Source organism: Phoca vitulina, unplaced genomic scaffold (genome assembly GCF_004348235.1).
Source record: "Phoca vitulina isolate PV1807 unplaced genomic scaffold, GSC_HSeal_1.0 scaffold19, whole genome shotgun sequence".
NCBI lineage: Eukaryota > Metazoa > Chordata > Mammalia > Carnivora > Phocidae > Phoca > Phoca vitulina.
This window is the reverse complement of record NW_022589722.1, coordinates 24,988,255-25,013,295: the sequence shown is the minus strand read 5'-3', so window position 1 is coordinate 25,013,295 and position 25,041 is coordinate 24,988,255. Positions and strand designations below refer to the sequence as shown.

Sequence of the window (25,041 nt, the reverse complement as noted above, 5' to 3'; positions counted from 1 at the left end):
GGAAAGAGCCCCAGGCTGGCAGCCCTGAGGCCTCTGGCCTGGGTCGTGCTGCCAACACCAGGTGGGACCATGGGCCATCTCTGCCCCTCCCCACTTAGGCTTGAGACAGCAAGCTGGGCTACCTGGTTTCAGTCGCCGTAACTGTCCACTGTGGCCATGGGTGCCAGGGCACCGGGGCAGGTCGGCCAGAGCCCCTGCTGGACAGAGGCCGCTGTCAGCCTCACGGTGCCCACAGTGGAAGGGAGGCCAAGAGGGGACCCCTGGGTACCTCATGGACCAGAGAAAGGTAGGCTCAGGGAAACATCACACAGCGGGGAGCAGGTGCAGAGCCCAATCCAGAACCAGGTTCCTGACCCCCCACCTGTCCCTAGGGTCACCTCCACTGGGAGCGGCCACTTAGTATGAGGGTCCAGAGGCCAGCACCTGCCCTTCATGCTTCTGGGGCCTTCCCTGCCAAGCAGAGCAGAGGCTCAGCTGACTGTCCTCCCTTCTCAGCTCCAGGACCTTTCCCGGCCTCTCTGAGCCCCCTCCGTCCTCCCCTCCTCCTGAGCCTCCCCGTCAACACCTGGTCCAGGGGCTACAGGTGAGTCTACGGAGGTGGGAGAGGGTTCAGGGGGTGGTACCCAGGCTGTGAGGGATGGAGGGTGTATTACAGACTGGTGGGGGAGCAGGTGACAGGGACAGAGGGGCCACAGAGACGGGAGAGGCTGAGAGACACAAAGAAACAAAGAGACTGAGAGAGCCAGAGCCAGAAAGACGAGAGACAAAGGCAGAGAGAGAGGCCCCCAGAAGAACAGCAAGAGCCGGCCAGAGGGAGGCAGAGGGAAGCTCCATCGCCCAAGCCAAGAGCTACACAGAGTTGGAGAAAGGGAGGGAGACACATGCTCAGGGGGTCAGAGGCCAAGAGAAGAGGTGTGTGGGGTTGGGGGAGGTGGAGGTGGCCTCCCAGCCCTGTGTTTGAGGCCCCGTGGGGTGGAGACAGGTGGTAACTCACTCCCACCCCGTCACCCCCTCCCGGCCGGCCTCCGGTTAACCTCCACCTTCCAGAGTGCGGGTTTATCTCCGCCATCCTCCCCGGGACAACCACAACAATGAAGTGTCTGCACTTTTACAGGCTACAAAGCCTTAACCTTTGATTTCTCACTTGACCCTCAGCCCTGTGAGGGGGATTCTGTTGCCAGCCTTGCAGGTGGAGGCTCGGAGAGGCCAGGCCTCTTAGCCCAGTTCTCGCAGCAACGCGGTGCTTTTCCTGGGCCCACAGGGGACGGCCTCTCGGCCCCTGAGCCACAGCAGAAGCTGGCTGACAGGAGAGTGGGGCTGGCAAGGGGGTGCTTGTGGGGGCAGACAGTTGCCAGGCCAGGAGGTGAAGATGGGGGGGCTTTCCCTGCAGGCACTGGGGAGCCCTGGGCGGTCTTGGAGCAGGGGAGAGAGTGACGGAGGAAGCAGTCAGGAAGCTGCGTGAGGCGGCGGGAAGTGGGCAGGGACGGAAGTAGGCAGACCCAGGGGGGTCTGGCCTCCATGCAGCCTTCGAGCCTCCTTGGGGAGGGGGGGCTCTGGAGGACGCTGGCTGGGGCAGCAGCAACAGGAGGGGAGGTTTGGGGCTCAGAAATGAGACAGGCAGGCCTGGGATGCTGCCAGAGGAGCCCCAGCAGGGGTGGTGGCTGGACGGATTAATGACGGGGAAATGCAAGGCGTGGAGTCTCCTCCTGACAGGAGGACAGGAGGGGAGGGAGGAAACAGGCAATCGAGCGCGGTGAGCAGCAAAGGTGGCAAACCTAAGGACAGGCTGGACAAGGCTATTTATGGCCCAGTCCCTGCAGGAAAGGGGTGGGGGAGGAGGAGGCCGCAGATGACCTCACCGCCCCCGCCCCCCGGGGCAGCCAAGAACCCAGGCTCAGGGGAAAAGAAATCAGGCTTCGGCTAAGGAAGGCCCCAGGCTGGCTTTGTGGCTTCAGGAAGGAGGCAGCAGAAGGGGCCGGCTTCTGGAGCCCACAGCTTCCCCGCCGGCGCTTCGGGTGGTGTCCCTCGCTCTCTGAGCCGTCCTGTGCCAAGTGCTTCCCGTCTCGGGGCTTCCTCCGTAAGGACAACACGGTAACAACAACCGCTCTTTCACAGGGGCGAGGACACGCAGACCGGGCACTGCCTCTCTTCCCAAGGATGGGTGGGCCTCAGTTGAAGACCTGGAGAATGGGTTCGTGGGGGCGGGGCAGGGAAGGCAGGCTCGGAACACACCCTCTGCCCTCCTGGCCGCCGCCCCCCCACCCCCAGCCCTCTCCCCAGAGAAGTCTCTCAGAGCATTACAGCTGGACAGGCCCTCTGGGACCCGATCCCATCTCTTTGAATTACAGATCAGGAGACAGGGGCCCTGAAGGGGAAGGGACCTGCCTGAGGGTGTGTCCTAATTTGCACATCCAACAGAGGTAGGAACATTCCAGGTCCAACCCTTCTTGGCCTCCGGCCTGTTGTGAGATGGGGTTTGCTGGTGGCTTCCTGCCTCTGGGGCCTGGGCCCCCAGCCGACACGTGCAGACGGCCCCGCACACAGTAGGTGCTCAGGAAACAGCTGAGCCTTCTGCTTATGGACACAGCTGTGGTTAGGAGTGCGGTCTCGGGCATCACGCAGACCCAGGCTGAGCTCCTGGCTCTGCTACCACTGCTGAGTGACCTTGGATGAGTGACTCAGTGTCTCTGAACCGCGGTCTGTTCTGGAAAACAGGGGAAGACCCGGCTCCTACCACACAGGGCTGCTGGGGGCGTAGAGGGAGGCCATGAACGTGGCATCAGGCCACCAGCCCCCTCAGCAGCTGCTGTCCTCGAGCACTCGTCAGCCTGTGCCCTGTGCCCCCCACCCTGTCAGTGTCCACACCGCGCCACTCCTGCATGGGGACAGCCTGGCCTGGAAGACACCCAGGCAACCTCTCCCGTCTGGCAGGGAAGTGACTCCATCAGGCCCCCCAAATAGAGTCCTCCTCCGTGGAGGGGCCGGAGCTCAGTGCGAGGGTGTGTGGCAGCTGCGGGCCTGCACCAGCATCCCATCCCACTGTCAGCCTCGGCCACGCTGTGCCCTTGAGCCTCTCCAGCCTCCTGGTAACTGCCCCCTGTCCCCAGCACCCAGGGCCCCCCACCAAGGCTGCGCTGCCCACCCCTCGTGGCTCAGGTCCAATTCCCATTCCCATGGAGCGTCTCCATTCCACTTGGACACTGTCTCTCCATAGAGCCCAGGACCATCATGCTCATCAGGTGCCCCAAGTTCTCCACCGCATTATTCAGATGAGGCCCCCTGCATGTTCCCACAGCCCCATCCCAGAGACAGCAGCAGTTCTCCTGGGGGCAGAAAGAAGGACACAGGACTGCTAGATTAGGAGTACAGCCATGCACCTTATTCATAGAACCTTCTCCCCAGGGCGAAGCACCTGTCATTCCCCAGCCTGGAACGCCCTTCTCCATCTCCAGCTGGGACTGGAAACCAGGCTGCCTGGGCCCATGCTCTGAACCACTCCGAGGTCACTCTGGAAGAATATCCAAGCAGAGGGATGGCATGTGCATAGCATAGCCTTGGGAAAGAGGGCTCAGCTATCATCGGGCAGAACGTTCCTGGTCTCTGGAGACACTAGGGGACGTCCCCCTAGTTTTACAGAGAAGAAACAGGCAGAGAGAAGTGCAATAACTTGCTGAGGTTGTACATTAGTGAGAGAAGAACCTGGGATCGGAGCCCCGGGGGTCTGTCTCCAGAGCCCACACCCTGCACCTGTACAGCGGGTCTCTGGGCCGGGGCTGGGAAGACGTTTGCTAAGTGAGGAAATGAAAGAGGCCATTGATGGGCTTCTAGCCTGTGGGCCCATGGCGCCAACCGTGCGATTTTAGGCAAATCGCCCCGTGCAGCCCCGTGGCCTCAACTGTCCAAGTGGAGCTGAGAACTTTCTTGGCGGAGGCAGGGGGCTGGGAGGACCCACGTCTTGGGGCCCCTGAATCCTCAGACCTGGTGAGTCAGCAACAGGGAGGGGGTGGAGATGGGTGGGAGGTAGACCGTGTGGGCAGTGGGGGCAGGTGGAAGGCTGAGCATGCTGAGCATCCCATTCCTTAACTGGGTGGGGGGGGGGGGCAGTCAGTTCCTCCTGGTTAGAGGTGAAAGCAGAGGCTCAAACAACATCCCCAGAACCCCTCCACCCCTACCCGGGCTCCAGCCTCACAGCTGCTCAGCAGGGAGTGTCTCCCAACAGGTCCAACAGAGTCCCAGAATCCTGCCTCCTTGGCCAGGCCTGAGTCACTTGCCCACCCTGAGCCCACCGCTGTGGCCAGGGCCATGGACCCTCTGATGGGCCAGGCATGATCTGTGGACAGGAAGAGGCACTCATCTTCATGGGGGGAAAGACAGCCTGAGGGTGGAGAGGGGTGGCCAGAGGGGCTGAGAATAAAGAAGGGAGGAAGGAAGCCAGGAACCAGGGATGGGAGAGGGAAACAGGGCAGAAGATTCACCCTCTCCCACCTCAGCCAACTTGTAGTCAGACCAAGCACAGAACCTGGGTGTCAGGGGACAGGCTTTGCTGGGCTGTGTGACCCGAGGCAAGCCACACCATGTCCCTGAGGCTCAGCTTTCTCATCTGTAAGGTGGGGGCGATAGTGGCACCAGCGTGGGGGGGGGGGGGGGGGGGGGGGGGTAGCAGAGTGTCGAGGGGATTAAGCACTCAGCTAATGGCAGTTATTTTTTTTTTTTTTTTAAGATTTTACTTATTTATTTGACAGAGAGAGACACAGTGAGAGAGGGAACACAAGCAGGGGGAGTGGGAGAGGGAGAAGCAGCCTTCCTGCCTAGCAAGGAGCCCGATGTGGGGCTCGATCCAAGGACCCTGAGACCATGACCTGAGCAGAAGACAGACGCTTAACGACTGAGCCACCTAGGTGCCCCAGTGGCAGTTATTTTTATCCTCATCCTTCAAAGTTCACCCTTCCGTCCCTGCGCACGCGCTGACCCTGGCTCAGCACCAGACAGTTGGCCAAACCCCTCTCTAGCCATCAGGCGCAGAGCTCCCAGTCCCTGGGAGGCACTGGTAACCCCGTTTCCCAGTTGAGAAAACAGGCTCCCAGCTGGTCAGAGCCGGAGTTCCTTCCATCACAGCAGCTGTGGATAAAGATGGGGGAGGGAACAGTTCCTCGCCTCAGTTTCCCCTCCCGCCGCGGAAGAAACCAGAAGGATCCCATTCTTCCGTCTCTAGGGAAGTCCAGGGTCATCTCCAGGACGTCCTAGGGAACGGCCAGATAAGCAGTTACTAGTGATTCTCACCTCGCCCCCACCCCGCGGGGCCTTTACGTCCCCGGGGTCCCTGTGCGGTTCGTGGGGGTCCCTGTCCCACACCGCCGCCCCGTGGCGGCCTCGGGGACTGCAGGCGGCGGGAGCCCAGCCGCGCGGAGCACCGGTACCCCAACCCCGTCGGGAGCCCCGGCCGCCCGCCGGCTCGGTCTCCGAGGCTTGAGTACTGCGCCGTCCTCTCTGCGCCCCCAAACCTTCCCACACCCGTCACGCCTTCCTGCCACCAACACCCAGCGCGCGGCTGCACACCGTCTCTGCGGCTCCTCCACCACCCGGGGCAGGACTCATCGGCCCATTCGACCGTGGTGCTCGGAGATCCAGGCTCTGAAGGTGAAGGCACTTCCAAGGTCACGCATCCAGGAACGGGCGGATGGGACGGAGGCAGGGTTGGAGCCCAGGTGTGACTTTGTCCCCATATTTTGTTGGGGTACCAGGGTTTGCAAAGTGCTTTTCACAGACATTGGGCAGCCCAGCGTGGCTCCCACTATGGCCCGGGGGGCCATCCGGTTCTGACTCCCGGGGTGCGCTGTCCAGTGACAGTAGCCACGACCCCAAGGAACCCTAAGGAACCCTTGACTTGTGGCTTGTCTGTTGGTCGTAAATGTAGCACACACACACCTGATTTCAAGGACTCGGGGTGCGGATAAAAAGCATACGGGGGCGCCTGGCTGGTTCAGTAGATAGAGCAGGCGCCTCTTGACCTTGGAGTCTTGAGTTCAAGGCCTACTTTGGGTGGAGGGCTTACTTTAAAAATAAATAAATAAACAGCATGGGTCTTAGAAAGGGTCTCATTCTTTAAAAAAAAAATGCAAAATATCTCTAACAATTTTTCATTATTGATTACATGTTAAAATGATATTTTGGATATATCATGTTAAATAAATTATATAATTAAAATATTTTAATTGATATATTAAATATGTGTATTAAATATATTTTAATGTTATATATTAAATATAGAATTTAAATATAGAATTAAAATTTTCTGTAAGGAAAACTTCACTTGTTTCTTTTTACTTTTTTATGATATTACTAGAAAATTTAAATTGTCAAATGTGGTTCCTGTTTGAGGTCACATATTTCTACAGGATAGTTCTGGACTAGATAGACAAAAAGTGCCCATTTCTGGGCCCAACCCTAGACTTCTGGCAGCCCTGAATTTTAACAAATCTCTTAAGGGATTCAGCAGACACCAAAGTCTGAGTTTAAACTCCAGGAATGTGTCTGGTGTGTTCACTATTTTATTTCTCAGGATCTGGCACGGGGCCTGGCACAAAGTAGGTGCTCACTATATATTTGTTGGATATTTGTTGAATTCTCATCCAATGCTCACTGTAAGTAAAGGAGATAAGACACCTTACAAAATAGTAATTAAGGAGTTCTGTGCACCAACTAAAAACCCAAAATTGATTTCTATGTACTGAGAGGAAAGATGGCCCATATATATTGCTAAAGAACATCATCTATATAATCCCATCAAACAAAATATTTTTATATAAAGGACAAATGACCTGATTTCTTCAACAAATAGCAAAAAAGAAAAAAATGAAAGAGGGCGCCTGGGTGGCTCAGATGGTTAAGCGACTGCCTTCGGCTCAGGTCGTGATCCTGGAGTCCCTGGATTGAGTCCCGCATCGGGCTCCCTGCTCGGCAGGGAGTCTGCTTCTCCTTCTGACCCTCCCCCCTCTCATGTGCTTGCTCTCTCTCATTCTCTCTCTCTCAAATAAATAAATAAAATCTTTAAAAAAAAGAAAAGAAATAGAGTAGGAACCTCTAGATTGAGACTTAATTGACCAGTTACACACTCTGACAGGCTTTGTTTAGATCCTGACTCAAACAAATTGAAAAAAAAAAGGGACATTTGATGATGTTAGGGAATTGTTGTATAGGATGGTAATAGGATTTGGGGGTTTAAATTCTTTTCTTTTATAGATATATCTTCAAATGTTTAGGGATCAATTTATATGTACACAGGATTTGCCTCAAAATAATATGGGATGGGGAAGCTAAGGGGGTTAAACAGTTTGATTTGGTGTGTATCTAAGGAGGTTGATAGGTACATGGACATTTCTTTTATGTGATTGTGTACTTCTGTAGGTGTTGAAAAGTTTCTGTAATATAAATACTTATAAAATAAAAAATCAAGTCATCTCTCACTAAGGTCAACTAGCAGTAGTTTCTTTGGAGGCAAATAAATTGTCCTTCTTTACAAAAAGAATCCAAATCAAAAGACTTTTCGCTATATTTATAACAGACAAACGAGGCTTCAAGGCAAAAGCATTATTAGATACAAGGAAGGAATATATAACTCCAAGAAGATACAGCAGTTCTAAACTCACACACCTGATAACATAACCTCAAACCATACAAAACAAGGAGAAATTAACAAATCCATTATCACAATTAGTGATTTTTAAAAAATTTTTATTTATTTGACAGAGAGAGATACAGCGAGAGAGGGAACACAAGCAGGGGGAATGGGAGAGGGAGAAGCAGGCTTCCCGCCGAGCAGGGAGCCCGATGCGGGGCTCGATTCCAGGACCCTGGGATCATGACCTGAGCTGAAGGCAGACGCTTAACCGTCTGAGCCACCCAGGCGCCCCCACAAGTAGTGATTTTATCACAACTCTTTCAATGACTGATATATCAAGAAGATAAAAGAATCACTAAGGACGTAGAAGATATAGATAAGACAGATACTCAATATCATTAGCAATCAGGGAAATATAAATTAAAGCCACACGGAGTTGGAATTTGACTTCCACTAGCTTGGCAAAAATCATAAAGTTTCACATTTGACAAAGATATGGCTCAGTGAGGACTCTCATCAGCTTTGGGTAGGAGGAAAAACTGGTTCAATCTCTTTGGAAGATAGCTTAGCTTTGCCTCATAAAGTTGACCACATCACGCACAGGATGATCTAGCATTCCTCGTCCTAAATTTATTATTTAAGAATACATATATATGTGGTCTATCTGCAAGGAGAACCAGAGGACAAGGGGGCTGCAGCTGCAGGGGGGCACAGGGGTGTGCTTCTGAGAAGTGTTGGCAATTTTTCTGGACGTCTGAATTGTTCTTTAAATTGTTTCTCTTTTGCATTTTTGCCTTACGATAAAAATACTATGCCTATATGTATGTACATATCATATCTGTATGTAAAGGTATAAGAGGTCGGAAGGAGACCCCAGGCCCTTCACAGTGGCTCTGCCTAGACAGTGTTACTGGCGGGGGGAGGGAGGCAAGGAGAGAATTCATATTACATTCATATATTTCTGGATTGTTTGCATGTTTTTACAGTAAGTAATTTTAAAGACCCAATTAAAGCAAACAAAGCAAAACAAGACCCAAATAACATTAACATCAGGTGGGAGAAAATGCCACAAGGGCATTTTAGGAGGCTGATTGGTGGGATGGAAAGAGCCGCCACGGTCTGGTGAATCACGGGATTTCCCGAAGGCTCAGTTTTCTTATCTGTAAGATGGACCTCATGGGGTCTGGTCTCATGGGGTCTCTGGGTGAGATGGGATGGGTGCAGGGCCTGGCTCAGCCCTCGGTGCACAGTGGGTCAGTACAGGAAATGCTCCTAAGTGGGGCAGGAGAGTCTGGGAGTCCAGTGGAGGAGATGGAGAGCAGTGTGGAAACAGACTCTCAGCTGGGAGGTGCGGAAGTCTCGTGGGGGAGGTGATGTGTGTATGCCAGGCCCTGGGGAACCAGGAGAATGTGGAGATGGGGTACAAGAATGGCATATCTGGTTGGACGATGGGGGTGAGGAGGAAGGGGCTTATACAGGTCTGGGGATGGGGACAGTGCTGCGGGACGAGCTGGGGAGGGGAGAAGCTTTCCTGAGGACCAGGCAGAAAGGAGGACAAGGGCTAACGGAGGCTTCCTTTGGAACCAGAGAAATCATGCAAAAATATGCAAAAGACCATGCAAATGAGCCTGGCTGGTGGCTGGTGGGAAGAGGACCCAGCTGGTGATTTTGTTCCCAAAGTGTGGTCCGGGGCCACCTGTGACAGAATCACCTGGGGAACATCCTGGTCCCCTGCCACCCCCAGACCTACTGCTTCTATCCTCTGGGGCTTCAGCCCAGGAGTCCACATGTTTAAGGAGCTCCCCAGGTGATTATTTACTTCTGCGTTCATTTCTTGAGCAGGCACATGGTAATGCATTATAATTATAACACATTAGAATATATGCATCTTGTGATGTATAATATAAACATCCAAACAGAAAAGTAAGACTCTCTCTTTCCTCGTTCTCCACCCCCATGCCCAGTACCATTCCTGTGTGTCCTTCTGGAAGCTACTCTGCACATTCCCAGGGGATTCCCTCTGACCATTCAGGTCCACAGCACCTTGGAGCCTTAGGGTGATGTCTCTGAGTCACCCACAGACCAAACTGTCACTCATTTGTGTCTTTGTTCACTCCACTCACTCAAAATTCACTCGGAGCCTGCCAAATGCCAGGCCCATGCCAGGCACCAGGGAGATCCCAGTCCTGTCCCCAGAAGCTCACAGAAAGGGGAGCCATTTGCACAAGGCAGCGCTGCCCTGGGGTTAGCGCCCAGCTGTGCAGCCAAGGCACCATCCAGCCCCATGACCCCAGCGCCTGGGCCGGAAGCCTGAGCCCTCCCCTGCAGTCACCGTTCCTCCCCCCTCCCCGCCCCCACAGTCACTAAGTCCACAGCGTCTCCCAGCCAAGTGCTCAGCTGGCTTCTGCTCCCACAAAGCTGCGAGCTCCCCAAGGGTGGGCCTACCTCAGTGTCTTAGTTGGGGCTGCTATAACAAGAATACCACGGACTGGGCGGCTTCAACATCAAACACATTTCTCACAGTTCTGGAGGCTGAGAATCCAAGATCAAGGTGCCGGCCGATGGGGGAACTGGTGAGGCCTGCTTCCTGGTTCATGGACGGCCATCTTCTTGCTGTGTCCTCTCACAGCAAATGGGATGAGGGAGCTCTCCAGGGTGTCCTCTATAAGGACACTAATCCTGTTCATGAGGGCTCCACCCTCAGGATCCAATCACCTCCCCAAGCCCCCCCTCCAATACCACCACTGGGGTTAGGATTTCGGGGTTCACAAACATCCAATCCATCAGAGTCAGGTCTGCTCAGATAACATCAACAGCAGGAGAACAGGTGAACATCCCAATAGCAGGCGCGGACAAGACCATTCTGGTTCTGTCTGGGACTCACAGCGATCTTGGAAGATCTCTTCAAATTTGGGACAACTTGCTGGTGGAGCAGAACACTGGTTGGGGCCCCATCCAACATGCTCAATGTATCCCCCTCCCAGTTCATGGGGACCCCGCCTGGGCTGGGAGCTCCTCTCCCCACCTGCCCAGGAGCTGAGCCTGAGGTCCACCTCCGCGGGACAGTCCTTAAGTGTGGTCCCCACCCAGGGCTGCATGGAGATCTTCCCACAGCCTTGCTGTGTCGGGCCAGCACCTAATGCAGCCATGGCCTGGACCTCTCCCAGGCACGCCGCTCACCAACGCTTAGGGCCACCTGCTCAGGTGACACCGTCCCAGAGTCGTCCCCGGCTTCCCTATCATAAGTGAGCCCGTTCAGGGCACTTCTAGGGGTCGCAGGCTCAGGCCTGAGGGTTTCGGGCGGTCAGGGCCGGTCTTCTCTCAGCGCGTGGTCCCCGCGGCCGCCCGAGGCTTGGCACCGAGGGGTGCACGCCCCCCGACCCCCCTGACCCGGCCCGGGAGGCTCCGCCGCGTCCCCGCTGCAACGCCCGCAGTGGCCACACGGGGGCAGCAGGCGAGCGCCCTCCGCACCTACCGCCGCCTGAGTTCTAGCCCCGGGGCATTGCCTGGACGCCGCCTGCGGAAAAGCCCCGGGAAGACAGGGAGACGAGGGGTCTGGGTCTGGCTTGTCGCTGCCTCTGAGCTGGGACCTTGGACAGGTCGCCTCATTCTGGGAGCCTCCGTTTCCCCATCTATCAAATGGACTAGGCTGCCTGCAAGGAACTTTTTTGACCCCAGTAATCCTGGAGGGAGCTTTAGTAACAAGTGGAGAGAGGCTCTTGTGCCTTGGTGTCCCTGCTCACAAAGTGGGGTCCCGCCTCCGTCTGACAGACCCCTCTCATCGGCGGGTGGAGAAAAGAAGCTGGGAGGGGGAGGTGAGTCCCCTGTGGTCGCACCTGACTCCAAGCCCAGCACGGGCCTGTGGAGACCCCCATGTGGATGGGGAACCTGAGCCCCAAAACAGGAAGGGATCTGTGGTGCCACAGGGCAGAGGGGCGCCTCTGTCTCTGACCACTGCTCTCTCCCAGTGCCTACCTGGACGTTTAAGGACTTAACTACTTCACCCCCTTACCTTTATTTGGAAAATTACACAGAATAAGAATTGGCAGTCCATTCTGCACACAGAGGGAGAAGGGGGAGGCTCCAGAAGCCCTAGGGGAGGTCCTGACTTGGGGAACAACCCTCCTTCATGACCTCTGGAGTGTCTGCCACAGTGGGGCCTGGCCCTGCTGCCCAGGACCTGCCTCCCACCTGGTCCCCTTCCAACGCTCTCCTCGTGGGCAGCCTAACACGAGCCCCTTCCATCTCCCTCAAGAGGGAGGACAAACTTGGGGGTGGCCTTCGAAGCCCCTAAGCATGGCAGCTCCCATGTGCCCAGCAAGCAGCTCTGGGAGGCAGATGAAGACACCAAGGTTCAGAGTAGCTCAGAGGCAGGCCAGGACTTGACCCTCCCTCTCTCCAGGCCTGTCCACACCACTGAGCTGTCGTCCCCTTCATACCTCAGGGCAGGAAAGAAAGACAGAGGGGCTATTTGCTGAGCCCCCACCACAAGCCTGGCCCTGACTTGAGGGCTTGCCTTACTGGGTGCTCCAGCTCCATCACCAGCCCCACTGACAGATGAGGATCGAGCCCTGGCCACTGGGAGTGAGCAGACTGGGCTACGAACCCAGGGCAGGCTGGCTCCCACACCTGGCACTGAGCCTAGGGTCTACCCTACCTGTGGCCTCAGAGCCTAGACAGCAGTAGGAGAGCAGGTTTCTAGAGTGGCCTGGGCAAGTCAGAACACCTCCCCATGCCTCAGTTTCCCCAGCCCCTCCCTCTGACAATGCAAAAAAAGTCTTGAAGAGTGCCTTCCAGCTGACTAGGGTAGCATGTTCCAGACAGGGCCCGTGTTGGGGGAGAACATCAAGGGCCAGCCTTCTAGGAACCCCCTGGTGGGGAGGGGGAGGAGGGAAGGACACAGCTGGGACAACCAGGGCCACCAGGCCAACATCAAGGACCCTGGGGAGGGGTGCAGAGGATGAGGCGCTGGAATCATTTTGCAACAACAGAGCTGCGGGCCTCCCCACCGCCCTGCCCTCAGAGCCAGGCAAGGCCTAGCCTTGGCAGAGGGTGGTAAAGACACCCTCCCTCGGGGTGCCTGAGTGGCTCAGTCGGTTAAGCGTCTGCCTTCGGCTCAGGTCATGATCCCAGGGTCCTGAGATCGAGCCCCGCATCGGGCTCCCTGCTCGGCGGAGAGCCTGCTTCTCCCTCTCCCTCTGTCTGCCGCTCTGCCTACTTGTGCTCTCTATCTCTGTTAAATAAATAAATAAAAATCTTAAAAAAAAAAAAGAATTTGAATGCTTCCTTTAAAAAAAAAAAAAAGACACCCTCCCAGTCTGCACTCAGACCCAGGGACTGCCCAGGTCAGGGAAGTGGGTCAGCGGGAAGGCCAGGGATTCTGCCCCCTCTTCATCATCATCATCATCATCATCATCATCATCATGGACTTCCAAGAAGTTCAAAGAATTTCCTCCCCTGGCCCCGGTGAAGGCCACTCTATGGAAGCGGGAGGCTGGGTGAGAAGCCCTGTGGGGCACCCCTGCTGGGATGGAACGGGCTGGAAGCTGGAGGCTTACTGCATGCATTCTCTGCCTGGGAGTCAGGGAGACTTCTCAGAGGAGGTGGCTTGTCCTCTGAGCTTTAAGAAACGGGTCATCCGGTCCCCCTCGCATGGGATACCTGGAGGAGTCAAACTCACAGAGACAGAAAGAAGGGCTGGGGGGAGGGCTCGGTGTTCAGCGGGCACCGTGTTTCAGTTTGGGAAGATGGTGGGGGTGCTGGTTGCATCACGCAGCGAGGGAACGTATTTAGTGCTGCTTAAAAATGGCTACCGTGGTAACTTTCAACTCCTGTGTATTTTACCACCATTTAAAAAATTTGGTTTCATTTAAAAAATAAATAAGTACATGAGGGGCGCCTGGGTGGCTCAGTCGTTGAGCGTCTGCCTTCAGCTCAGGTCATGATCCCAGGGTCCTGGGATCGAGCCCCGCATCGGGCTCCCTGCTCAGCGGGAAGCCTGCTTCTCCCTCTCCCACTCCCCCTGCTTGTGTTCCCTCTCTCGCTGTGTCTCTCTCTGTCAAATAAATAAAATCTTAAAAAATAGATAAATATATGAACAGGAATAGGGCCGACAGAGCAGGGGAAAGGGAGTCCCCCAAAGTTGTGGAACAGGAGGGAGAGGGTGTCCCCAAGAGGCGAGGGCACCGGAGTGGGAGCCCTGAGTGGGAAAGGGGAAGGAAGTGGGGCCCTGGTGGGGACCGGCAGGCAGGGCACGGCCAGCACCCTCACGACTCCTTGGTCACAGTCATCAGGTGTCCCCACACCTCCCACCCCGCCCGAGACCCCAACCTCCCCGCACAGAGTCACACTGGGCAAGACACTCCATGAGACCTCTTGGTCACCATAACCTGGGGAGTCCTAGAGTCCTCCCGCCCCCCTGCCCCAGCTGTCATGTACACCCCTGGCCTGTGGGAAGACCGCCCTTCCCCAGCTCTGTCCTCTGCTAAAAAACTCCCAGGACCCCATGGCCTGCAAGATATGCCACAGAGGCTTTGGTCTGGCATTTAAGGCTCCTGGCCCCTGGCCCCAGCTGACCTCTCCCTTCCCTCCTCCAGGGTGGCCGGGCCCCACCACACGCAGGACCCTGAAATCACCCTGTGGGCACCCACACCTCCCAGGAGCCCACGCCCTGCCTGGTCCTTCCCTGCCACCTTCCCTTTTGTCCTCCCTTCCTCTAGGAATGCCCCTTCCCACCCTCCAAGCCTGACCTTGCCCCTTCTTCTGAGCGATCCTGGATCTTCCCCAAGGCCCTGTGCCCTTCCACTGGGCAGGGCAGAGTCTCCACAAACTCCAGGCTCTTCCTGGTGCCAGCACAGAGTAGGGGCTCAGGCAGAATCTGCTGAGAGGTTTGGTTAAAGCAGGCCCCCTGTCCACCTCCCTGTAACCCAGCAGGGGCACGTGGGGCTGGTAGAGAGTTAAATGCTTGGAACCCTGGGGTCCTGCCCTGTCCAGCTTTGCTGTGTGACCTCAGGCAAGTGTCTCCCTTCTCTGGGCTTTGGTTACAACCTTCTAGGAAATGTGGCCTCCTGAGCAGTCAGTCCCACAGAACGTGCTTTGTCAGAGAGTAGGAAAGGTGGGGCAGAAGGAGTCATCAAAGCCATGATCGGAGGGTGGGGCCCAGATGGAAAGAGGGCCAAGGTGGAGCTTTCTGGGTGCTCACCCCCACGCCCACCCCAGAGCTATGCTCGGCATTTGCCCTGGGCTGCTAGAATGTCAGGGCGGGGCCAGAGCTTTGTCACTACCACCAGCCCCACCACCGTCCTCTTCATCACCACGTCATCATCCCCATCCCCATCATCATCAAGAAGTTCAAACAATTTCCTTCTCTGGAGGGCACCTCTGGCCAGAGACAAGCCAGCTCTCTGTATACATAGTGGACTGGACAAGAAGACCTTTCTAGGTCCCCGGAAGGGGGTGCTGGAGGGAAGCCCCCATGTCCCCGACCTCCTCAGGTGTGCAAGGGAGGGAAGGGACCGCACTTCACTGAGCGGGTGCTGGGCCTTCTCTCCATAAGCTTCCAGGCAGGATTCTTGGCCCATCTTACAGATGGGACAGCTGAGGCTTAGAGAGGTCAAGCTTGCACAGTTCTGAGTGCATGAGGTGGGGCTCAAACCCAAGCCCTCTGCCTTCTGTTTGCTCATTCCTGTGCCTCTAGGCACGTGTACAAAGCAAAGAAAATCTGCCTCCGAGAGTGGCCCCTTTCCTAGCCCCAAGTGTCGCTCCCCTCGCCTGTGACTCTGTGCGCTGTGAGGCCATGGGCGTGCAGCTAACAGCCAGGCTCTGGAGCCTTCCTGCCCGGGTTAGAATCCAGCTCTGCCTCTTAGCAGCCGTGTGACCCTGAGCCCCAGCTCCCAGGTAGGCAGCAGGGCTGAGGGGGTCAGTATGGGGAGAGAGAGTCATTAGAACAGAGCCAGGCACACAGTGGGCCCTCAAGAAGCACTGCCTAGCAGAATTCTCATTTCCCTGCCAGGCAAACGCCTCCTCCTCCTTCAGTACCTTCCTGACCACCCTCCCGGGGCTTGTCCCTCCTCCAGAGACTTTCTCATCTTGCAAGGGGAGGGCCAGTTACCCCCCACCCCGCCCCTCCTCACTCCTGAGCGTGGCAGGCTGGAGTGTCCTGCCGGCCCCTCCCTGCATCCGGGGCCCAGCCCAGGGCTAGCCCTGGCATGCCCTCAGGTCTGCTGATGATCGAATCTGTGAGTGTACATCCATTTCCTCCTCCCACTACTGCCGGCCACCTCCTCATCTCCCAGGACTTTGTAGAATCCTCCCTGACCTTCTGCTGCCCCATCCGCACAGCTCAGGCCTCATGCTCTGTGAACCTAGATCCTCCCCGGCCCTCATCTCTTCACCCTTCAAGCACAGGATGAGGCTTCTCCTATGATCTCTCCACCACCCTGCACGCCTCCCAGCCTCAGTCCTGCTCTCCGGGAGCCTGGAGTCCTGACATCCCTACGCTGGCTGTGTGATGTTGGGCCTGAGCCCTGGGGATGTCAGCTGTGGAAGGGGGAGGGGAACCCACCCCCTTGGATAGTTCTGAGTATCAGAGAGGGTGGGGAACTCTTGGTAGGCTGGAGAGGCTGGTGCACTTTGGACATCTGTATTCGCGGGTGCCAGATGCTGTGGCCAGAATGGGAGTGGAGCGGCGGGGCATGGCTGGGATATAAGTGCCAAACCCCCTCCCCTCTCTCAGAAGAACTAAGTTGAACGTCCCAGCTAAGTGGGAGGGAGGCTTGTGCCCTGTGGCCTGAGAATCCAAAGGCCTGGGGCAGATTCATTCCTCCCCCCGCCCGAGCCCCTGCTCCGGGCCGAGAGCTGTGCCAAGCCCCGGGACCAGGTGAATCCACAGTCCCTGCCGCATGAAAGCTGAGAGCCTTATAGGGAAACAGTTCTGGAAACCCTTCCCTACCACCCAGTGTGAACCAGGAAGCCAGGCCAGGGAGGCAAGCCTGCTGTGGAGGGCAGAGAGGGTTGGGGGCAGGCGGTGGGGTCCTAGAGGGCTTCCCAGAGGAAGTGGCCCCAGGACCAGACTTGGCGGGAAGCCGGCAAGCCGCTGTTGCCCAGAGAGAACCTGAGAGGCAGAAGCCTCCGCTGCCCCCAGCACTCCCTGGTAAAGTCTAGAAAAGCTTCAGAAGGAGGCAAATTAAGTCTTGAAAGAAACTGCCATTAATTCAGTCAGAAAATAATCCCGTTAATTTAGTCAAAGAACCGCTTAATTGAATTTCTTTCCAAATCCATGCCTATTCCAAAAGCCAGGGAATCCAGTTGCCTGCTACATTTAAAGGAAACTCCCCAATAATCCAATGAAAGGGCCAAGTTGAGTCAAGTCTCTGGTAAATCTAGCCCAGAATCATTCCGGTCCTATGACTGTCCCCCCCTACTTTTCTTTTCTTTTTAATAAAGTGTAATTCGGGCAAACAATAGTACACTTTGGTCAAATAACCAGAAAGTTCAGGATGAAGAATGGCCGGCACCAGTTAAATGAGAAACCCGTCACGCCTGCTGTCCAGCTGGGGGTGGTATTGTGTGGTGACAGGGCCGACTGGAGGGTCCAGAGCCCTGAATGTGAACAGGACGTTGGCTCCCTGTCGCACCCCAGGCTTGTAAGTTCAGGTGTCTTTCTCCAGTTCTGAGCCTCAGTGTTCACATCTGAAAAATGGGGAGACCGCTGTGAGGTTTAAATCAGGAAACCAAGGGGAGTGCCCTACCAGAGGACCCATGGAATCCCCTCTGTGTAAAATGGACCCTTAAACTTTTAATTTCATGTACTGTTTGGAATGGAAAATGTTTTCACATGGATCAAAATCCGAAGGGTAACGCAGGGGGTACAGTAAAAGTCTCCCTCCCGCACCTTGCCCTCAGCCCCCCTTTCCTCTCCTGGAGGAGATCAGCACTTCACCAGTTTCTTACCAGCTGGCTCGACATCCGCATATAACATAAATAGAAGAAAACACATGCACCATCTTTCTCCTCCCTGCCTTTTTCCATAAAGAGACACTGATACAACACAATACTTTGTGTACACCTTTCCCCGTTGGTACCTAAAGAGCTTCCTCATTTATATGGCTTCATTATGGTCCATTGGATGAATGTTCTATGATTTATTTTCTCAGCCCTTTACCGATGGACAGAAGGTATTTCCAACACACACACACACACACACGAACTGCTATGAATAACCCATTTCCCTCCTACGCACTTATACCTGTAAGATAAATACCAGGGTTTGGAATTCCGAGGGCATAGGAAATGTGCAGTTGTCAGTTTGATGGAAGTTGCCCTTGCTCTCCTTAGGGGATTTACTTATTTACCCTCCCACAAGTGAAGGTGCCTGTTCCCCCAGAGATGTGCCATCAGTGTGTTCCCAAAATGTCGTGACTTTCCTCACCTGACGGGTGAATGTGGAATCTCAGTGTAATTTTATTTTGCATTTTTCTTCTTTTGAATGAGACTGCAGGGGCGCCTGGGTGGCTCAGTTGGTTAAGCGTCTGCCTTTGGCTCAGGTCATGATCTTCCTGCCTGGGTTCGAATCCAGCTCTGCCTCTTAGCAGCCGCGTGACCTGCATTGGGCTTCCTACTCAGAAGGGAGTCTGCTTCTCTCTCTCTCTCTCCCTCTGCCCCTCCCCACTGCTCGTTCTCTCTCTCAAATAAATAAATAAAATCTTTTTAAAAAATGAATGAGGCTGCAGTCTTGATCTGAATTTCAGAGGCCTTTGTATTTCCTTTTCTGTGAAGTCTGTTCATATTCTTATTTTCTTATTGATTTCTAGATGTTCTTTGTATATTCAGGAAAGCATGATTTGCAATTTTTTTTCCTTTTGGACCCTTCCAGAGATAGTCTGTGCACATAAAAGCAAATACATATATAGTTCAATGAGCACTTTGAATGCAGTTTGCTGGAGGTTCTTTTCACTCAATGGTCCAGGTATGTGAGGGGGATCCCTCCAGTCAGAATATTGGAGATGGAGCTGAGGACCAGGACTGGGTGACCTTTCTCCTTTCTAGGGCAAGAGCTAATGATGCCCAGGTCTATCTCCCTCCATTTTTCTTAGGCACTTGAGGGCAGGGACCATACCTGGGTACAGCATCCGGGCCTCACAGCCCACTGAACATTCCAGACTCCTAGTATGGTGTTCTTTGCACTCCTCACTCTGCAGTAAGTCTGCATATTCTAAGTATGTGATGGGCCAATCCACACCCTCTCTCTTCCTCCTTCCCAAGGGCAGACGTTTGTGAGACTATGTTCATGGTGAGGAATGGAGTCTTTGACCAGAGCCCAGATCACACCTCAGGTCTTATTCATATGGTGGGCCCATTCCTCTGTCTTTACTCCCCATGGCAAACTCCTACACATCCTTGAAGGCCCAGCTCCAGTGATACTTCCTCGGGGAAGACTTCCATGACTCCCATCTCTTTCTCTCTTATGGTTCTGTTCACCTTGCCTGTGTCTATATTTAGCAGAGCAAGAACTGTGTTTTCCCATTTCTCTGTCATCTGGAACCTCCTGACACGAATTACCAAATGACTCATCAAAGAAAGGCAGGTTTCTTCACCATTTTGGGCCTCAGTTTCCTCATTGGAAAAGGAAGAGCATAATAGAGCCAACCACAGAGTTGTTGAGAGAATTAAATGTGTCAGTTCGGGGCGCCTGGGTGGTTCAGTCGGTTGGGTGTCTGTCTTCGGCTCAGGTCATGATCCCAGCGTTCTGGGATCGAGCCCCGCATTGGGCTCCCTGTTCCACGGGAAGCCTGCTTCTCCCTCTCCTGCTCCCCCTGCTTGTGTTCCCTCTCTCGCTGTGTCTCTCTCTGTCAAATCAATAAAATCTTTAAATAAATAAATAAATAAATGTGTCAGTTCACGTAAAGTGTTTAGCACAGTGCCAGGAATAGCGCAGGGGGCCAATAGGCGGAGGCTATTCATTAATTATTACTAACCCTGTGACCTTGGGCAAATCACTTCTCTTCTCTTAGCCTCAGTTTCCGTTTCCATAAACTGAAGAGTTAAAGAGCAGACTTAGGCCGTGATCATCAATGGATGCTACCATCACTGGGTCCAATGTTGATGGGTAACTTTGTAACATGACGAGGCTGACACCTAAAGTCGCTGATCAACCTTACCATCAGTAAAAGCTGGGACAGCCTGACACGCCACAGCACCTGCTCTGAAGCACCAGGAAGAACACAGCATCATCTGTGGATAGTCTTGATAAAATCATTGGGTCCAAATGGAATCAAGCCTCCAGCCTCCAGCAACTACATTTCAATTAGCAGCTTATAGGAAATACAGGGGAGAGTGGAACATGTTAGAGACACCACAGGGATGTGGTCAACCAACTCCAGACTGTGGGAAACTCAGCCTGGAATATTATTCAGCCATAAAAAGGAGTGAAGTACCAACACCTGCCACAACGTGGTTGAACCTTGAAAACATTATGCAAAGGGAAGCCAGACACAGCAGGTCACAGACTGCACTATCCCATTTATATGAAATATCCCCAGTGGGCAAAAGACAAAAAGAGATGAGTGGTCCCCACAGGCTAGGGGAGGGCGGGAATGGGGAGTGACTGTGAGCGGGTATGGGGTTTCTTTTTTCTGGTGATAAAAATGTTAGAGATTTAGGTGGTGGTAATGGTTGCAAACCTTCAGAATCCACAAAAAGCCACCAAATTGTACACTTCAAAATGGTGAATTTGGGGCGGCCTGTGTGGCTCAGATGGTTAAGACTCCAACTCTTTTTTTTTGAGAGACAGAGCACGAGCAGGGGGTGGGGGTGGAGGAGCAGAGGGAGAGCGAGAGGCAGACCCCCAGATGAGCAGGGAGCCTGACACAGGGCTCTATCCCAGGACCCCAAGATTATGACCTGAACCAAAGGCAGATACTTAACCGACTGAGCCACCCAGGTGCCCCAAGCCTCAGGTCATGATCTCAGGGTTGAGGGATGGAGCTCTGCATCAGACTCCATGCTCAGCTGGGAGTCGGCTTGGGATTCTCTCTTTCCCTCTCCCTCTGCCCCTCCCCCCAACACTTGCTCTCTCTCTCTCTCTCTCTCTCTAATAATAAATAAATATGTCTTTTTAAAAAATGGTTAATTTAATGGAATGTAAATTATATCTCAATGAAAGAGACAGAGAAAAATTTTAAGAGCTATATCAACTAGATATAATAGGTAGGCATTCTGTGGATCCTGACTCAAACCAACTGGAAAAAGACATTTTGGAGACAATTTAGGGAAATTTGAACATGGATTGCCTATTAAATAATCTAATAAAAAATGGTGTCACTACTGCAGGCTGTATTAATGGTATTGTGTGTGTGTTGTTGTTGATTTACAAAGTCTTTATCTGTGAGAGATAATTACTGAAGTATTTATAGGTGAAATAATATATCTGGAATTTCCTTTGACAAAATGTAGGTGGGGGATGGGTGAAACAAGAATGGAAAAAGTTGATGTTTGTTGAAAATCAGTGATGGGTATATGGATTCATTACACCATATTCCCTCTAATTTTTAGTATTATTTAAAATATCTAGGGGTGCCTGGTGGGCTCTGTCAGTGGAGCCTGAGACTCTCGATCTCGGGGTCATGAGTTTGAGCCCCCACATTGGGTGTAGAGATGACTTAAAAAGAAATCAATAAATAAACTGTAATAAAATAAAATATAATAAAAGGTAAAGCAATAAAGGGGTTCATTTTTGTTTTCTTCTTTATATTTTCGACTTCTCCAATTTTCTGTAATAAATATAGATCACTTTTATAATCAGAAAAATATATTAAGGCTACAAAACTAACCAACGAGGTTGAGCTAGTTGACGTCTCAACCTTGGAGCTTGGTCTCTGGGAAGCTCTCTCCTCCCTGGGTCCCACGGGTGCCAAGCCAGCCTCAAAGCCTTCCCGGCAGGAGGGAAAAGCTCACCCACAGGAAGGAGGGCTTGCACACTGCCCTTCTTCTAGAAGCCCAAAGGCGGGCAAACCTTCTCCCTGGGTCCCTTTAGCCCTGCTGAAGCCGGTGGCCCTTTTAGCCTAGTGGCTAGTCGGGAGGGTGTTTAAAAGCGCCCCTTGGCCTTGAAAGAGAGAAAGGGTCTTTGACCCTTTCTATTTGTGTGACCTGGGGAGACAACCTCTCAGACTTGGTTTCCTCATCTGTAACCTGAGGAAAGTAATAATTCCTACCTCGGGGCTATTGCAAGGATTACATGAAAGGGGCTTATCCTAGATTATAGTAAGTGCTCAATTAATGAGAACATTTTCAGAAATAAAGGAGCTTTATAAAAGTGATATAAGCCCATTAGGAGAAAACGCAGGAAAACAGAAGGATAAAAAACAAGCCTCATAGTGCCCCCACCCAGAAGGAACCACAGCGAGCATTTTCTTTCCAGGCTCTTTCCTGTGTATAAAAGTGTATTCTGCTTTTATTTATTTATTTTTTTAAGATTTTATTTATTTATTTGAGAGAGAAAGAATGAGAGACAGAGAGCATGAGAGGTAGGAGGGTCAGAGGGAGAAGCAGACTCCCCGCCGAGCAGGGAGCCCGATGTGGGACTCCAGGATCATGACCTGAGCCGAAGGCAGTCACTTAACCAACTGAGCCACTCAGGCACCCTGTATTCTGCTTTTATTTATTTTTTTATTTTTATTTTTTAAAGATTTTATTTATTCATTTGAGACACAGAGATACAGAGAGAGAGAGAGAAAGCATGAGCAGGGAGAGAGGCAGAGGGAGAGGGAGAAGCAGGCTCCTCGCTGAGCAGGGAGCCCAATGTGGAGCTCGATCCCAGGACCCTGGGATCATGACCTGAGCTGAAGGCAGACGCTTAGCCATCTGAGCCACCCAGGTGCCCCTGTATTCTGCTTTTAAATACAACTGTAATCCTGCTGTCAACACACATTCACAGCCTGCTTTTCTTCTTGTAATATTATAATACATTTCCTCATTTTATTATAAGCTGTTGGTAAACATAACTTTTAATGGTTATGTAATATTCCATTGTGTGTTTGTGCTGGTCACCTCTGCCCCGGGTGTTGGACACCTAGACTAGTTCCAATTGTCAACATTATAAAGAATGCCATAATTAAAAAAAAAAAAAAAAGGCCAGAAGAACACCACAATGAATATGTGTTCTGAATGACTTCCTTGGGTAGATTTTCAGAAATAGAATTGCTGGGTCCAAGGGCGAGCATGTATTTAAAGCTTTTGGATAGGTGAAGCCTGGTTGCCTTTTCAAAGAAGTGGTGCCCTTTCTTTTTGCCACCGCCAGAAGGTTGGCGAATCCAACACAGAGCTCTGCCAAATATAAGCAACCTCAGATGATATAAAGTGGATGAAAACAGTTCTCTGGCTACAGGCGTCAGATGCCAGATTACCTTTTCCCAACCCCCAAGAGCTGGAATCACACTTCTTGGTCACTCCCCCCTTCCCCCCATTCCTGATTTCCTTAGCAGAAGGGATCGGAGGAAGGGTCCTAGGGAAGCACAGAGAGTGGGGTACAAAGAGAAGAAAACACTCGGGGAATCAGAGGCTCCCTCCGTCTCTCGGACGTCATTCTTTATCCCAGGTGATTTGGACCTGGAATCCGCGGACCCAGCAGTTCTCTGTAAACCGGGGGTGGAGGTGGAGAGGTGGAGTTAGGGGGTAGTGGGGATCCCAGCTCTTTCCAGGCTTCTCGAAGGGACCCTCGCTGCGGAAGAGCAGGACCTCTCCTTCCAGCCCGCCCACCCCCGAGGGCGCACTTGGAGGCTCCCTTTGGCAGGTGCTGCTGATGGCTGGGGGTCCGCCTACGGGGGCGGGGTGGGGGGACGTGCGGGTCGGGAGGAGTGTCCCCAGCGGCTCACCCCGCAAGCACGACAATCACGAGCGCCTGGGGGGGCCGGGAAGCCGGGGCGTGGCCGGGAAGCCGGGGGCGGGGCTGGAAGGGTGGCGTCACGGCCCCGCCCCCGGCCGGCTCCCTCCTTCCTGCGCGGGGCGCCCTGGCCGAGTCCTCACCTGAAGGGACAGGTGTGCTCACCTCGCATCTCCGAGGCCGGTCCGCGAGTATCAGGTGAGCCTTAGCAGCAGCTCGGGCGGGAGCTGGGAGGAGGGTCGGGGGCGGGGGGGTTCCTCACTGGCCGCAGAGGACAGTCTGGTCAAAGCAGGCTGCTCAGAGAGGCGGAGCTGGACGTGGGTCTGTGGAGGGGCCGGGTGCTCCCCAAACTCCTGCGATGTCTCTTGGTTATAGTCACGTTGTACTGAAAACGTAGGCTTTGGAGGGATTTGAAGGAGAGGGAGTTGAAGAGGAAACAGCAGGTTTCCAAATATTTCAACCACAAATCTATCATTTTTTGTACATGATATCTTTTCTTCGTTGTAAAAGTAATGTGCATGGGTTGACTGTTTGGCGAATTGGGAAGAGTAGGAAAGAAATTGCCCGTGGTACTAACACACACACAAAACAATCGTGGATATTCTGGTGTATTTTCTTTCCCAGTCTGGATTCTGTGCACAATCATGTTAATCTCATTTTATCATACTGTATTTACAATTTTTGTGTCTTGCTTTTCTCCTCTTAACATTGTGTCATAAGCATTTTCTCTGTTGTTATTAGTCATCTGTGTATGTGTAATCATTATTTTTAATGGCTGCATAATGTTACATTTGAGGGAAGGGCCATAGTTGGGTGCCATTCTGAATACTTGGAGGAAGGATTTGTGGGGGGAGACAGAGAGGTGTCATAGGAAAACATGGGCTCTGGGTCACACAGGCCAAGACCTCCACCTCCAACCCTGGGGTCCAAGAAAGGTCTTTGTGTCAGTTTCCACATCAGGGAAATGGATCCATAAAGCAAGTTCCCCAGAACGTTGTGAGGATTAGGTGAGCTAATTTATGTAGAAAGCCTCCCCCACCACCCTCACGGTTCTGGCAGAAAAAGGGTCCACAGTGTTTGTGAGTTTGGAGGAGGGACTGGGCCAGCAGAAGCTGCTGAGGGAGTAGAGGAAGAGCTGGGGACAGGGGGACAGGCTCCCCAGAATGGAGATGTCTCTGGGTCTGGGGCAGATGGGCTCACATCCACTCTGCATGAGCCAGGCCCAGACAGATCCCTAAGGCAGGGCTGTGACCTCCAGGCCCCTAGAAGGGTTCAACCCTTGGGATAAGCTTCTAGAAGGGCTTTGGAAGTGAGAGGATTGGAAGAAAAGTAGGAGGGGAGGGTGAAGGTGGAACTTAGTGATCAACCCCTTGTACGGATAAGGAAACTGAGGTTCAGAGAACAGGGGATTTGTTCAGGATGCACACAGGGAGCAGTAACAGAGTAGGTTTAGACCCCAGGGCACCTAACTCCTGCAGGGATCTCTTATGCCAGAGACTACTCGATGCTAGGGGAAGGAGGAGGTCAAGGCTGAGTCATCAGCTGC

At 53.3% G+C, this 25,041-nt stretch overlaps 1 protein-coding gene across 2 annotated transcripts in view; it reads left to right on the top strand.

Moving 5' to 3' along the window:
• The first annotated feature begins 23,602 nt into the window (after positions 1 to 23,602).
• The window catches only part of LOC116639722 (casein kinase I), a 33,008-nt gene continuing 31,569 nt past the window's right edge, over positions 23,603 to 25,041 (top strand). For both annotated transcript variants that reach the window (XM_032416270.1, XM_032416277.1), the window contains exon 1: positions 23,603 to 23,693. The gene's annotated coding sequence lies outside the window, so the exon portion shown is untranslated. The remainder of the gene's footprint in view (positions 23,694 to 25,041) is intronic.